The sequence below is a fragment of the Myxine glutinosa genome, chromosome 3 (genome assembly GCF_964187855.1).
Source record: "Myxine glutinosa chromosome 3, kmMyxGlut1.1, whole genome shotgun sequence".
NCBI classification, from domain to species: Eukaryota; Metazoa; Chordata; class Myxini; order Myxiniformes; family Myxinidae; genus Myxine; species Myxine glutinosa.
In genome coordinates this window covers 19,952,307-19,965,302 of record NC_136263.1, presented here as the reverse complement: position 1 = coordinate 19,965,302, position 12,996 = coordinate 19,952,307, and the positions used below count along the sequence as shown (strand labels likewise).

Here is a 12,996-nt window from a genome sequence, read left to right as displayed (position 1 = left end):
TCCTGCGCGTTTGTGCACGCGATGGCGATTTCTTTACCAAACTCCGGAAGCCGTTCGCTTTGGACCAAACCATTGCATGTAAATAGAGGGGGGGGATTGTCACCACTCGCAAGCCGTTCGCTTTGGACCAAACCATTTCATGTAAATAGAGGGGGGGGATATAATTTTAGATATAGATATAGTACGGGCATGCCCTAGTAATTTAAATAAGCATAAATGCAAATTTCGCGTGTGGAAAAAGTAAGTAGACCCCTACATTTATCACTACTTCAAATACCTAAAATTAGAATCAGGTGCACCAGCTCAGGTGCAAATGATTAGAACATCGTTAGAGAGGATCTTGGAGGAACCAGTCTTATTTATACCTCAGACATTTAGTTTGGTTTGCTCTTTGTTATTGAAGTGTGCGGCGTCACCATGCCTAGATCAAAAGAGCTCTCTGAGGCCTTCAGAAAGAAGGTTATAGATGCCGAGGAGTCTGGGAAGGGATTTAAAAAGATCTCCAAACAATTTGAAATCAATCATTCGACTGTCCGGAAGATCATCTACAAGTGGAGAATATTCCAAACAACTGCTAACTTGTTCAGGCCAGGCCACCCCAGCAAGTTCAGCCCGAGAGCAGACCGCAAGATGCTGAAAGAAGTCTCTAAGAACCCCAGAATTTCAGCACAGGACCTACAGGTAGCTCTTGCCACTGTTAATGTCAAAGTGCACGAGTCTACCATGAGAAAGAGACTGCACAAATTTGATCTACATGGGAGGTGTGCCAGGAGGAAACCTTTGCTGTCGAGAACGAACATCAGGGCAAGACTAAAGTTTGCCAATGAACACCGAGGCAAAGGCCAGCACTTCTGGAACAATGTGCTCTGGACAGATGAGTCAAAGGTAGAGCTATTTGGCCACAGTACCAGAAGACATGTTTGGCGAAAACCAAAGACAGCATTTGACCACAAGAACCTGATACCAACTGTAAAGCATGGTGGTGGAAATATTATGGTTTGGGGCAGCTTTGCTGCATCAGGGCCTGGGGCAGCTCACCATCATAGAATCCACTATCAATTCTTCATTGTACCAGACGGTGCTTGAGGATAATGTGAGGCCATCTGTCGGAAAGTTGAAGCTCAACCGAAGGTGGACCTTGCAACATGACAATGACCTGAAACATACCAGTAAATCCACCAGGAATGGCTGAAAAGAAAGAAATGGAGGGTTCTGGAATGGCCAAGTCAAAGCCCGGATCTAAATCCCATCGAGATGTTGTGGGGGGATTTGAAACGAGCGGTGCATGCAAGAAACCCCTCAAACATCACACAGCTGAAAGAATTCTGCATGGAGGAGTGGGCAAAAATTTCTCCCAGTCGATGTCAGAGACTGGTAGACAGTTATAAGAAACGCCTCCTTGAGGTTGTTTCTGCCAAAGGGGGCAATACCACCTATTAGAGCCAAGGGTGTACTTACTTTTTCCACATGCGAAATTTGCATTTATGTTTATTTAAATTATACCCCACACACACACACACACACACACACACACACACACACACACACACACACACACACACACACACACACACACACACACACACACACACACACACACACACACACACCACTGCTGGAGTTAGTGAGAGCTCAAGGTCTGAAATTGGCATTTACACAAAATCCTTGTAATTGACGTTCTCCATGTCCGCGGTTCAGTCAGGCATTGATCCTGACTCCAAGGTTCTGTCCATCTTTCCTGTCGGTCTCATGTGGCACTGCCTGGAGGTAGTCTGACACCTCCTGCTTCAGATCATCCAGGGTGGCAGGTCGGTTGACATGGACAGAGCCCTTTGCAGTTGTCCAGAGGATCAAGTCTGAGCTATGGGGTGCCCAGGCATGAGCGGTACCCAGGGCAATGAGGCGGTTTCTGAAAAGCTGCTGCAGGAAAGTGATGGTGTCACCAGCTGTATGCGGGGGTGCACCATCCTGCATAAACCAGGTCATGCTGAGCTGGTTTGGTGTGACATTTTGGGCTAGATCATGATGGAACTTCTGAAGCACGGCCCGGTAGCGCTCACCGTTGATCGTCACCGTCCTGCTGTTGTCATTCTCAAACCATTAAGGTCCTAGCATTCCCCATTTGGCATTGAAGGTGCAGAAACATGTGACCTTAGGCCCTTTCAGGTACCTCTAAGTGATCTCCTCAGGTGGTTCTGCCCCCCAGAAAATGTTGTTGTGGTTGTTAATGGCACTATTCAAGTGGAAATGGGCTTCATCACTGAACCACATCAGGTTGATCCAGTTTCGGTACCGCTCCATCCTGTCACTGAGCCAATTGCACATATCAAGTCTCCTTCTCATGTCATATTGACTCAATTTATGCCTGATAGAGATGATCTATGGGAAAAGCTTTAGTTCCTCAGTGAGGATACACGAGATTGATATTGGTTTGATGCCCAGCTCCTGGGAGCGCCGGCGGTGCGATTTCTTGGGACAGTCCACTGCAGAATCCCGCACGGCATTGATGTTAGCTTGGTTACTTGATGGTTACTGATGCTGGCCTGTCACCGTTGCCCTTGCTCTGGTTGTGCACTGTACCCTTGTGCTCAGAATGTTTTGCAATACGTTGAATGGCACAATTTGTGGATCCATCACGTGTTCTGAGGTCGGATTCCCAGCAGAACCTCCTTCAGGTGTCTACATATGATTTAGTCTCCTACCACAGAGCCACCACTTTTGTCTTCTGCTCCACTGCCAATGGCATAGTTGAGCTACGGAGCTAAAAATCCCAGGGAACAAACACCACCAAACCACGATAACATCACCAAACCCTGAAAAGGAAAACGGTATAAGTCAAAAAACAAAGAAATGGCAGGAAGTCAAAGTTGTATCAATCTTTTTAAAACACCCTGTATATCTATTGTCGTAAGAAATCAAGATCCACAACATTGTCCTAATGGTAGGTTTAATTCAGATTCGATCTCTGGCAACACCTGTAAGAAATAATCAAGCCTTGTATCAGGATTACATAATCATGGAGGTGTCAAGCAATTAGCAATCAATGCAAGCAAGCCTGGAACATCTAGATATACGCACCATTCGAGTATACACTGTCACACAGATTAAATGTCACAGGAATGATTCGGAGCGATGTTCGTCCGAGTTCTTATAGAAGCCTCTCAGTGGTTGGAGAAAGCATAACACCTGGGTTCAACTTAGATACAATTTCATTACATTCTCCCCGCCGTTAAAACTACCCTTCCGCTAAGGCAGGAATCAAGCGAGCAGCATATAGCAGCAGAGTAATAGCAGTGAGCAGCAGTTGTCCGTCCATGTCAGTCGGTCCAACGATAGCGGTCGGGGCGGCGAATCTCCCTCCCGGCGTGGGTCCGGAAACTACCGGGTACTACATCCCCAAGACCGGAGTCCCCTGCGTCGGAGTAGCGGCCTAAGTCAGGTGACGGCGGTGGCCCCACAGGGCCTACAGGATGTGGTGCGTTTAGCGGTGAGGATGCCGGCAGATACTCCATAGGCGGATCGACGGGAGAGTCCATGGACTCGTAAACTGGTTCGTCAATTTCCCCGTATGGGGCCAGGTGGCGTACGGAGACTGTCGACTCGCGTCCATCAGACAACAACACACGAGCGTGCTCGGGATTAGCTTGGAGTACCTGCACCTTATTCACTAGTGGGTCATACTTACTCATGTGAACTGCACGTTTGAGAAAAGCCGGTCCCGTCTCAGCAAGCCAACCCGGTAAAGGTCGGGTACTACCCGAACTCCTCGGGTGATAAAACATCCGTTCGTGGGGAGTTTGATTGGTAGCCATACACAATAAGGTCCTGATCGAGTTCAATGCCACGGGTAGCGACCAAGCCCTTAAGACTCAGAGTAACGGCTCTCCATATAATGCCATTAAAGCGTTCCACCTGTCCATTCGCCTGCGGCCTATACGGAGTAGTATAGCTAGAAGCGACATTATGCTGGAGTAAGAAGTTCCTCACATCCTGGGACAGGAACACCGCACCTCAATCGGTATGCACATAGGCCGGATTCCCAAACATAGAAAAGTTCTGCAGGCACCGGATAACCATAGCGGCTGTCATATCTACGCACGGGAAAGCAAAAGGGAATCTAGAGAACTCGTCAACGATCGTGAGTAGATAACGATAATTACTCGAAGCCGGTGACGCCGGCAGTGGTCCTTTGAAATCCATCGCCAATCTCTCCCACGGCCTAGTGGCTCGGACCAGTGTACCCATAGGAGGGTTGTAGAAACGCGGTTTGAGTTCAGCACATACAGAACAAGTGCGACAGAGCTGACGAATATCCTCAACAGAGTAGGGCAAGTTACGACTGCGCACAAAATGAGCGAAACGCGTCACACCGGGATGGCACAAGGTGTCATGCAAAACGCGCAGGTCCTCAAAGGAGGTGAGGCTCGCACACATTGCCGGCCGCGATAAAGCATCAGCAACCAGGTTATCCCGCCCAGGGCGATATTTGATTGTGTAGCAGAAATCGGTGAGCTCGATCCGCCAGCGAGTTATTTTCTCATTCTTAATGCGTTGAGCATGCTGGGTGTCGTACATAAAAGCAACGCTCTGTTGGTCCGTGATAATTTGGAAACATCGTCCGAGCAAATAGGGACGCCAATGCCTGATCGACTCGACGATGGCATACGCCTCCTTTTCGACAGACGAATGTCTCCGTTCAGCGGAGGAGAGAGTCCGTGAAAAGAAGGCCACAGGGCGCCCCCCTTGAGAGAGGGTCGCAGCTATTGCATGATCCGACGCATCGCTTTCCAAAACAAAGGATTAATTTTTGTCAATCATCGCCACAGCGGCGCCAGGGATGTCGGACTTAAGGCCATGAAAAGCGGCCTTGGCAGCGAGACTCATGGGGAACACATCGCAATCCACAAGTGGGCGGAGCTTCACGGAGAAATTTTGAACCCACTTGGAATGATGAGCAAACAGCCCGAGAGCACGCTTCAACGAAGCACGACCGCAGGGCGGGGCCATGTCGAGCAAGGGTCGCAGACGCTCCTTATCCGGAGCGACAGAGCCGTGGGTCACGGTGTACACCTGGAGATCTATCGTGCGAGCAGAGTAGCGACATTTAGCTTCATTCATAGTCAAGCGATACCTGTGCGCGACCTCGAGGAAGCGCTTCAGATTAGCATCATGATGTTCCTGGTCATACCCGCAAACCGTGAGATTATCCAGATAAACGAAGACATCGGTCAAGTTCTCCTTAGCGATGAGGTCGCCCATAGCCCTCTGAAAACACGCGACCCCGTTCGTGACCCCGAAAGGTAGCCGTGTGAACTGGTACAACCTCTGACCTGATTCAAACGCAGTATAGATGTGATCTGCCGCGGAGATGGGGATCGGATGATACGCACTACGTAGATCGAGAGTGCTATAGACCGAATACTGTGCCACCTGTCGAACCAGGGAGTCCATTCCAGGGAGTGGGTAGGCGTCCAACTGGGTAAACCGATTAATCGTCTGCGAATAGCCGATTACCATGCGTTTGCGATGCGATTCGCTTCGTACCACCAGAACTTGGGCCCGCCATGGCGACCGACTAGGTTCTATGATACCTTCCTTTAGTAGCTGCGCCGTCTCTTCCGCAATGAATTGCGTGTCAGCTCGTGAGTAGCGTCGCGATTTAACCGCGACAGGTGTACAGTCCGTGGTCATATTGGGGAACAGCAACAGTGGCTCAATTTCCATCCCTGCAAGAGCACACACAGCAAGAGTATCAGTACCACCAAATTCCATTTCCAAGCGTCCATGTCGCTTGAGAAAATCATGTCCTAACAAAACTTCTGCACATAATGCTGGTAAGACCATTAAATGCACATCCGGAAACATTCGACCCTTAATTACAAGCTTCAGTCACCATTCCCCTTTTGTGCTAAGCCATAGCCCATGAGAGGCCATAACGATTCTGCGTCTTGTCCCAAGAATCGGCCATCCATGTTTCTGCACAAGCCGAAGATCCACATAACTATCCGTGGATCCCGTGTCGATTAAAGCATTTGCAAAAATTCCTTCAATCATGAGTGGGATAATAGCACGAGACAGGCCAGGTGGCCCTGTAGTTATCGAATCGTCGAGGGGAGGTGCTCGAGCCTCGCGTGTGGATCCGACGCCAGCTAATGTCTTTCGTGCCGTTGAATTCGCTTGTAGGCCAGTCGTGTCACCGCCAGAGGGCGCTTGTGCCACGCGCGACGTTTCGAAGCCAGTGCTCACCGATCGGGTGGCCGATCCCGGAAGTTGGCAGGGTGTCGGAAGACTTCCTGTCAAGGATGGTCGTGCCGCGTACTGAAGTGATTGTGACACTTGTTTAGTCGGCGCGGCGAGTCTCATCAAGGTCGAGCTCTCAGCTTGGTGCCCACGGAGAGGGGCGATCCCAATCAAGGTCAGGCGAGGCGCGCCGTTCGTACCGCGGGCTCGGAGATAAGCACATTCATCGTCGGGCTCGCTCGCTTGCCGAGCGTTGCAAAATGTCCCGTCTTTGCACACAAATGACACTTCGCTTCCTTAACCGGGCAAACTGACCTGGGATGATTCTGGTTCACGCAGAAATAGCACTTAGCGTTACTTCCTGGCTTGGGTCCTGCTGAAGCAGCCACCGTCAAGCCCGGATCGGGATCCTCGAGAGTATCCGTTGTCCCCGAATCCGGCGGAGGTGCCGAGGCGGCATCCTCGATCTCGGCGGTAGCTCTCTCAGGTCGGGTCTTTCGAGATATCCCCGCAGTGACGTATTGGTGTTCATACGCGTCGGATTGTTCCCGTGCTTCGGTGTACACGTGAGATAACTGAAGTGCTTCAGCTAGGGTTAAGTCGGGTTCTTCAAGTAGTCTTTGTCTGACAACCGGCGACCTTAGACCTGAGACGAAAGCATCGCGCACAAGGTCATCGCAGACTTGTTCGTGGGTGCGTACCACAGGGGTACTTTCCTTCTGTAGTCATCGGAGGTCTTGAGGAAATTGATCTAAGGTCTCCGTGGGCTGTTGTCGACGAGACGCAAGCAAATGTCGGGAGTAGACCACGCTTCATTTTTTAATGTAGGTACGCTTCAGCTCAGCCACAGCAGCATCGTACGTCTCACATTGTTCAATGGTCATATACACAGTATGGTGCACCTTAGATTGCAGCACAGCGAGCTTCGTTTCAGCGGTGACTACCTCCTGGGCATTGAACTGATTATTCAAGATCTTCAGCCAATGTGTCAGTTTGGCGGCCGTGTCCGTCGCCTGGGGATCTGCACCGAAGACAGGAACTTAGATCATCTTATGAGCCATGTCGTACTTGTTCGGGTCTCGTACTCGTTCGGGACGAAGAGAGGAATCTGAATTAATTGTCGTAAGAAATCAAGATCCACAACATTGTCCTAATGGTAGGTTTAATTCAGATTCGATCTCTGGCAACACCTGTAAGAAATAATCAAGCCTTGTATCAGGATTACATAATCATGGAGGTGTCAAGCAATTAGCAATCAATGCAAGCAAGCCTGGAACATCTAGATATACGCACCATTCGAGTATACACTGACACACAGATTAAATCTCACAGGAATGATTTGGAGCGATGTTCGTCCGAGTTCTTATAGAAGCCTCTCAGTGGTTGGAGAAAGCATAACACCTGGGTTCAACTTAGATACAATTTCATTACATCTATAATAATAAAAGGCAGTGTCTGTCCGTCTATCTCCTCCATAACTCCAAAACCATGAAACCTAGCAGCCCCAAACTTTGCATGCATACACCTGGACGTCCAACAGATTGCAATTATGGAAACTAGGTGTTTCGGTGTGTTACAACATCTTTTTTGAAGATGATTAACGAGGTGCTCATAAGAAAAAACCCGATAAAGGCTTACCAATATGGCGGCCCGCCATCTTGGTCAGCCCACTGCCACTCACTGGGTTCTTAAGCCGCCATTTTGTTTTGGCCTACTCAAATGTGCCTTGCCTTGGAAACCCGATCATTACATAAATTGAAGCATATCATCAAAATCTGGATTCGGAAATGAGGATTGGATGCTGTAGACTAAATAAATGTCCAAATCTGGAGTGAAATCTGACAAAATTTACCATTTCTAGCGATTTTTATAACTAAGTGTATATATGCATTTATTTAAGCAAGGCTGCCCATCTCATTCTGGGATTAGTATTTTTTTTTTACAAAAACGAATAATTTTTAATTTAATTCATACTTCCATGGGATAGGGTGTCACTCCACTGTACCTGCGATCTGTTTTTAAAATTCCTCGGCCATTTTAAAATTCCTCGGTCATTTTAAAATTCCTCGGCCATTTTTAAATTCCTCCGCCATTTTAAAATTCCTCAGTTGCAATCAGCTTTCTATCCCTTGCCAAGTTAGCCATTCCTTATAACCCATTTCGTTGGAGTGCTTAAGACGCTTCTCGAGGGCTCTTAATTAATTAGTCACAAGGCCGGGAAGTTTAGGTGTGTTTTACACCCTTTTTGAATATGATTAACCACCACTTGGTGAACGCTCTTCAGGCTGCTTTTGCAAGCCATGGCATTACAGTAGACAGAGCTCCCTTTTTGTTTTTACTTACCCATTTTTTTATTGACTAACATTTTTGTACAATGTACTAACCGTCCCCTCCCTTCCAAACTACCCCTTCTCTCTCTCTCCTCCCCCTCCCTTCTCCTTCCCCTCCATCCTCTCCTCCCCCCCTGTTCCTCCTTCCTCTCCTCCCCCCTCTCTTCATATTTCCGTCAGGAAGCGACTCATTGTACCCAGCAAGGCCGGGTACTTTTGCTCGTGTATATATATATTGTTGCGGATCTCGGTTCTGTCGACGTACTAAGGGTGGGGTTAAGACCCCGTTTCCCCACAAACACCGGACCAGGTCCATGGGCCGTCGGCCGCGACGAAACTCGCGGTCGGCGGGTCGCGTAGCAACTTCAATTGTCAATCTCCCAACCACAGGTGAAGGGTTATCAATCACTATCCAAATACCTTCGAGACCACTTGGTCGGGAAGACCGGGAATTGAACCCTCGTGCGATTCCACACCTTATTCCAATCAAGTGTGCCGAGCGGTCGCACGGTGTGAATCGCGGTTTTATACTGCGTGATTTACGGACCTAATCGAGCAGTCAAATTCGGTTCGAACGATGCTGGGCCAATGGATAAAAGGACGTACACGAGTAGGTCGAAAGGAAACAAAATGTACACGTATTTTATTCACAATATCACAAAAAGAAGGACGAGAAGCAGACTTAACAATTCTTACCTATCCTAATCCCAACATAGGCTCCTGGCACACTCACACGCACAGGGAATGAATCACAGGTTGGGGTAGACTCGTACCGGTGGACGGGCCGACGATGACTTGGGTCCGGCAGTTCCCGCACGTGGCGCAGGGATCGATCCGGACGTGCAGCTTGAAGGAAGATCGGCACGGAGGATGATCCAGCTCGGAGAACGATTCAGTATGGATGACGACCCAGCCCAGCACGGGGAACGAAGGAGAAGTGCAGCACAGACACGAACCAGCATGTAGGACAGCCAGCTTGAAGGATGAACGAGGAGAGAGAGAACTCGAAGGGCGATGGGCACGGGCCTTTATTGGGGGAATGTCCTTATAGAAGGTTCCACAGCCTCCCAATTGGCCGAGGTTGGTCATGTGCGGTCATTCCCTCTCACCTCCTTCGGGAAAGTTCCACGACCTATCATTGGTCGCTTGTTGGTCATGTGCGGTCGTTCAGTTAGCCACGTCTCCGTTTTGGAAGATTTCATTCCCCGCCTCCTTTTGGAAGGTTTCATTCCCCGCCTACCACTGTCGCGGTTGATCACCTGGACTGTACTTCCCCGCCCACGAACCAACGTCTTCGTTCAACCACACGGAGGTTTGAAATCCTGCCTAACTCAACGCATATCTGCTTTAATTACTACACAACGGAAAGGGAGCTAATCTTTACATTTAATAAGAAATAACTGACTACTGCAGGCTACATGTTGTCGTGTAATTAACTAGAGGGGGTGTCTTTTATTGCAAAACGGTAACAATATATATATACTGTATATATATATATTGTTGCGGATCCGGGGTCGGCGCTCGCCTTACCAAGGGGTGGTTAATCCCCTTGTCTTTTACACTGGCCGTCCTCCCGGTCCTGGAAACTATGACGTCACTTCCGGTCGGTAGTAGCCAGGGTCATTAGTCAATGAAGTCCCAAATACCTGCGTACTAAGACCGGCCGTAAGCGAGGAGATAATTTCCACCCGAGCCGCAGCGTTAATAGATGCGCCGAGCGAAGCGAGCTGCGACTCGGCCGTTAACAAAAAGACTACACCCGATTCCGAGCGTTGGCCAAATCGTGCCACGTATATTCAATTGGGGACAGGACGAAAGCGATCGGATGAGAAGAAACCAAGGGGTAAAGAAAGAACAAATATGGTTTATTAATTACACTAAAAGAGGAAACGAAAGGCAAGAATATACAAGAAGAGGAAATAAAAGGACATAGGGTAAGCTTAGACACTCTTAATTAACATGCCCAGGACAGAACAAACACACTTACATGAAAGGATGGGATGGCAGGTATGGTAGGAGGCGAAGGGTCCAGGTAGCTGGTATGCGTCGAGGTTCGGGCAGGTGGTTCAGCGTTGAGGTCCGGCTCCAGGGTCACGCTCCACTCCACGCGTTGGGTTCGAGGTGAAACCCGTAAAGCAGCGCGGCCAATATTGTCGCGGTAGCGGACCGACCCTCTCTCTCTCTCTTCGACTTGCCTCTGGTGGCTCGACCCTGTCACTCTCCTTCGGTCCGACTTCCAACTCCCAACCAACTGTCGAAGTAGTCCCACGCGGCCGCTTATATTGGCCGATCGCGTATTAAGCCGCCTGGTTTTAGGATACGCCCACCGGTGAGCTCGCCTCGGCCCTGATTGGTCGCGAGCGCTCACCGGTCCGCCCCTTGATGGTGCGTTGATGGGGCCACGTCTCATTCCTGGCGCTTGGGTAACTCCTCCCCCTTCTTCTCCAACTCTGCCGCGTGACTTATGGCGGCTTGCGGGATAGAACACCACTCGCACCGCTGTGGAAAGGAACTTTGGGGCCTACTCTTATTTAATTAATACAACGCAGATTCAACTATTGGAAACAGATCCTTAACTGAAACATAGACTAATGAAATAACTAGAGAGGTTTCTAAGGTGTCCTACGTGTTGCTGTGGACTAACTAGGGTGCTCTCGTTTAACATTAGAAAATGGGGATATTTACAGGGGATTATTTATAAGGGATTATTACAAATATTTACAAGGTGGAGGGTTCTCAAAACCGCAACAATATATATATAAATATATATATATAAGGCTTTATGGACCAAAACCATTTACTGCCCTTGATTTTGTATATTCCTTGTACAGTCCTGGTCGTTCCACAATGAAAAAGGCCGCATGGACCGGGTCTATCAAGGGCTAACCATGCAGCTGCAGCAGCACCACACTTTTGCTTCCAGACCCTCAGAGCGTTCTCTCCTGTGTTCAATACGAAAATCTTAAAAACCCGTTCTGTAAATGCCGCAGATGTTGATGCCGCGGGCTGGAGCCAAATCCCATAAATTGCTACATAAATCGCCGCTATGGCCCAGCGTTGCCACAATATGTTATGCTTATGAGGATCTACTCAACGCTGTTTTATCTCTGCCAGCTGCTCGTCCGAGCAGCCCTGTTAGCTCGCTAAGAAATGGTTTCCGAGGTACATACCTCGACGATCAGTATGGTATTACCTCATTACAGGTTCGCTAGAGGTGTACACTTAACAAGCGAGCCATGAGCAGCACCAGGATGATTTGTTGCAATTGGCGTCCCATGCATGGTTCAGTTTGCATGTGGAATTGTAATATCAGGCGTCGTAGTGCACTTGTTATGTTTGGATAGACGGTACAAAGTGGGATGGTAACTTTATTTAACATACTGTGTGTTAGAGAGCAACAAAAGGAGATCTTAACAGTCCATTTCCTGGATCACAATTCAACAATGGATGGAGGTCCTCAATGCCAAACAGGAAATTAGAGCTGTCTCCCTCGACATATCACGTGCCTTCGATACGGTCTGGCACCCCGCTCTGCTCACCAAACTCTCCTCCTTTGGTATCCATGGAAATCTCCACGCATGGCTGGTGGACTTCCTCTCTAGTCGTAGTCAACGTGTGGCCATGAATGGGTTTCTCTCATCTCCTCTTCCTGTTCAGGCTGGAGTTCCCCAAGGCAGTGTTCTGGGCCCTGTGCTTTTTCTGGTCTTCATCAATGATCTCTCTGACTCTTGAAAATCCTCTCTATCTCTTTGCTGATGACTCCACTCTCTGCCGCTTCATTCCTCATCCCTCAGATCGGCAGTCTGCAGCCTCCTCACTCTCTGCAGACCTGGACAAAATCACAGACAGGGCAAACAAGTGGAACATGTCTTTCAATCCTGACAAATCTCACACTCTTACGATGTCTCTCCGAAAAGACCGACTGGACAACCCTCCCATCTACTTTCTGAATAATCCTCTCCAAGAAGTTCTGTCACTCAAGCTTTTGGGTCTCACTATCTGCCATGATCTTTCCTGGGAAAACCACATTTCCAAGCTGGCCTCCAAAGCCAATCGCCGACTGGGCATCCTCCGTCGTGCGAAGTCCTTCCTTGGCACACCTGAGCTCCTCACCACATACAAGGCTTTCATCCGCAGCTCAATGGAGTACTGCTCTCCCCTCTGGGCTGGTGCTCCTGCCTCACACCTAGCTCGTCTTCACACTGTTGAAACCAAAGCGTTCAGAATCATTGGAATCTCCCGCGATGACACTGTCTCCGAGGGCCTTTCACTTAATCACCGCAGGCAGGTTGGTGGTCTTTCCGTCTTCTACCGACTCCTCTCCGGCCTTGCTCCCCCAGCTCTCTCTGGGCTCTGTCCCCCAAATATTCCTGCAGGTCGCACAAGATCTGCCTGCAACCCTCTTATGGTTAAACTGCCAAAATCT

At 49.1% G+C, this 12,996-nt stretch overlaps 2 protein-coding genes across 5 annotated transcripts in view; one reads left to right on the top strand and one right to left on the bottom strand.

Annotated features, from left to right (window-relative positions):
- The window catches only part of DDRGK1 (DDRGK domain containing 1), a 642,973-nt gene that overhangs the window by 535,036 nt on the left and 94,941 nt on the right, over window positions 1-12,996 (bottom strand). The gene's annotated exons all lie outside the window — the stretch shown is intronic.
- POLL (DNA polymerase lambda) overlaps window positions 1-12,996 on the top strand; it is an 82,424-nt gene that overhangs the window by 37,828 nt on the left and 31,600 nt on the right. The window lies entirely within an intron of this gene.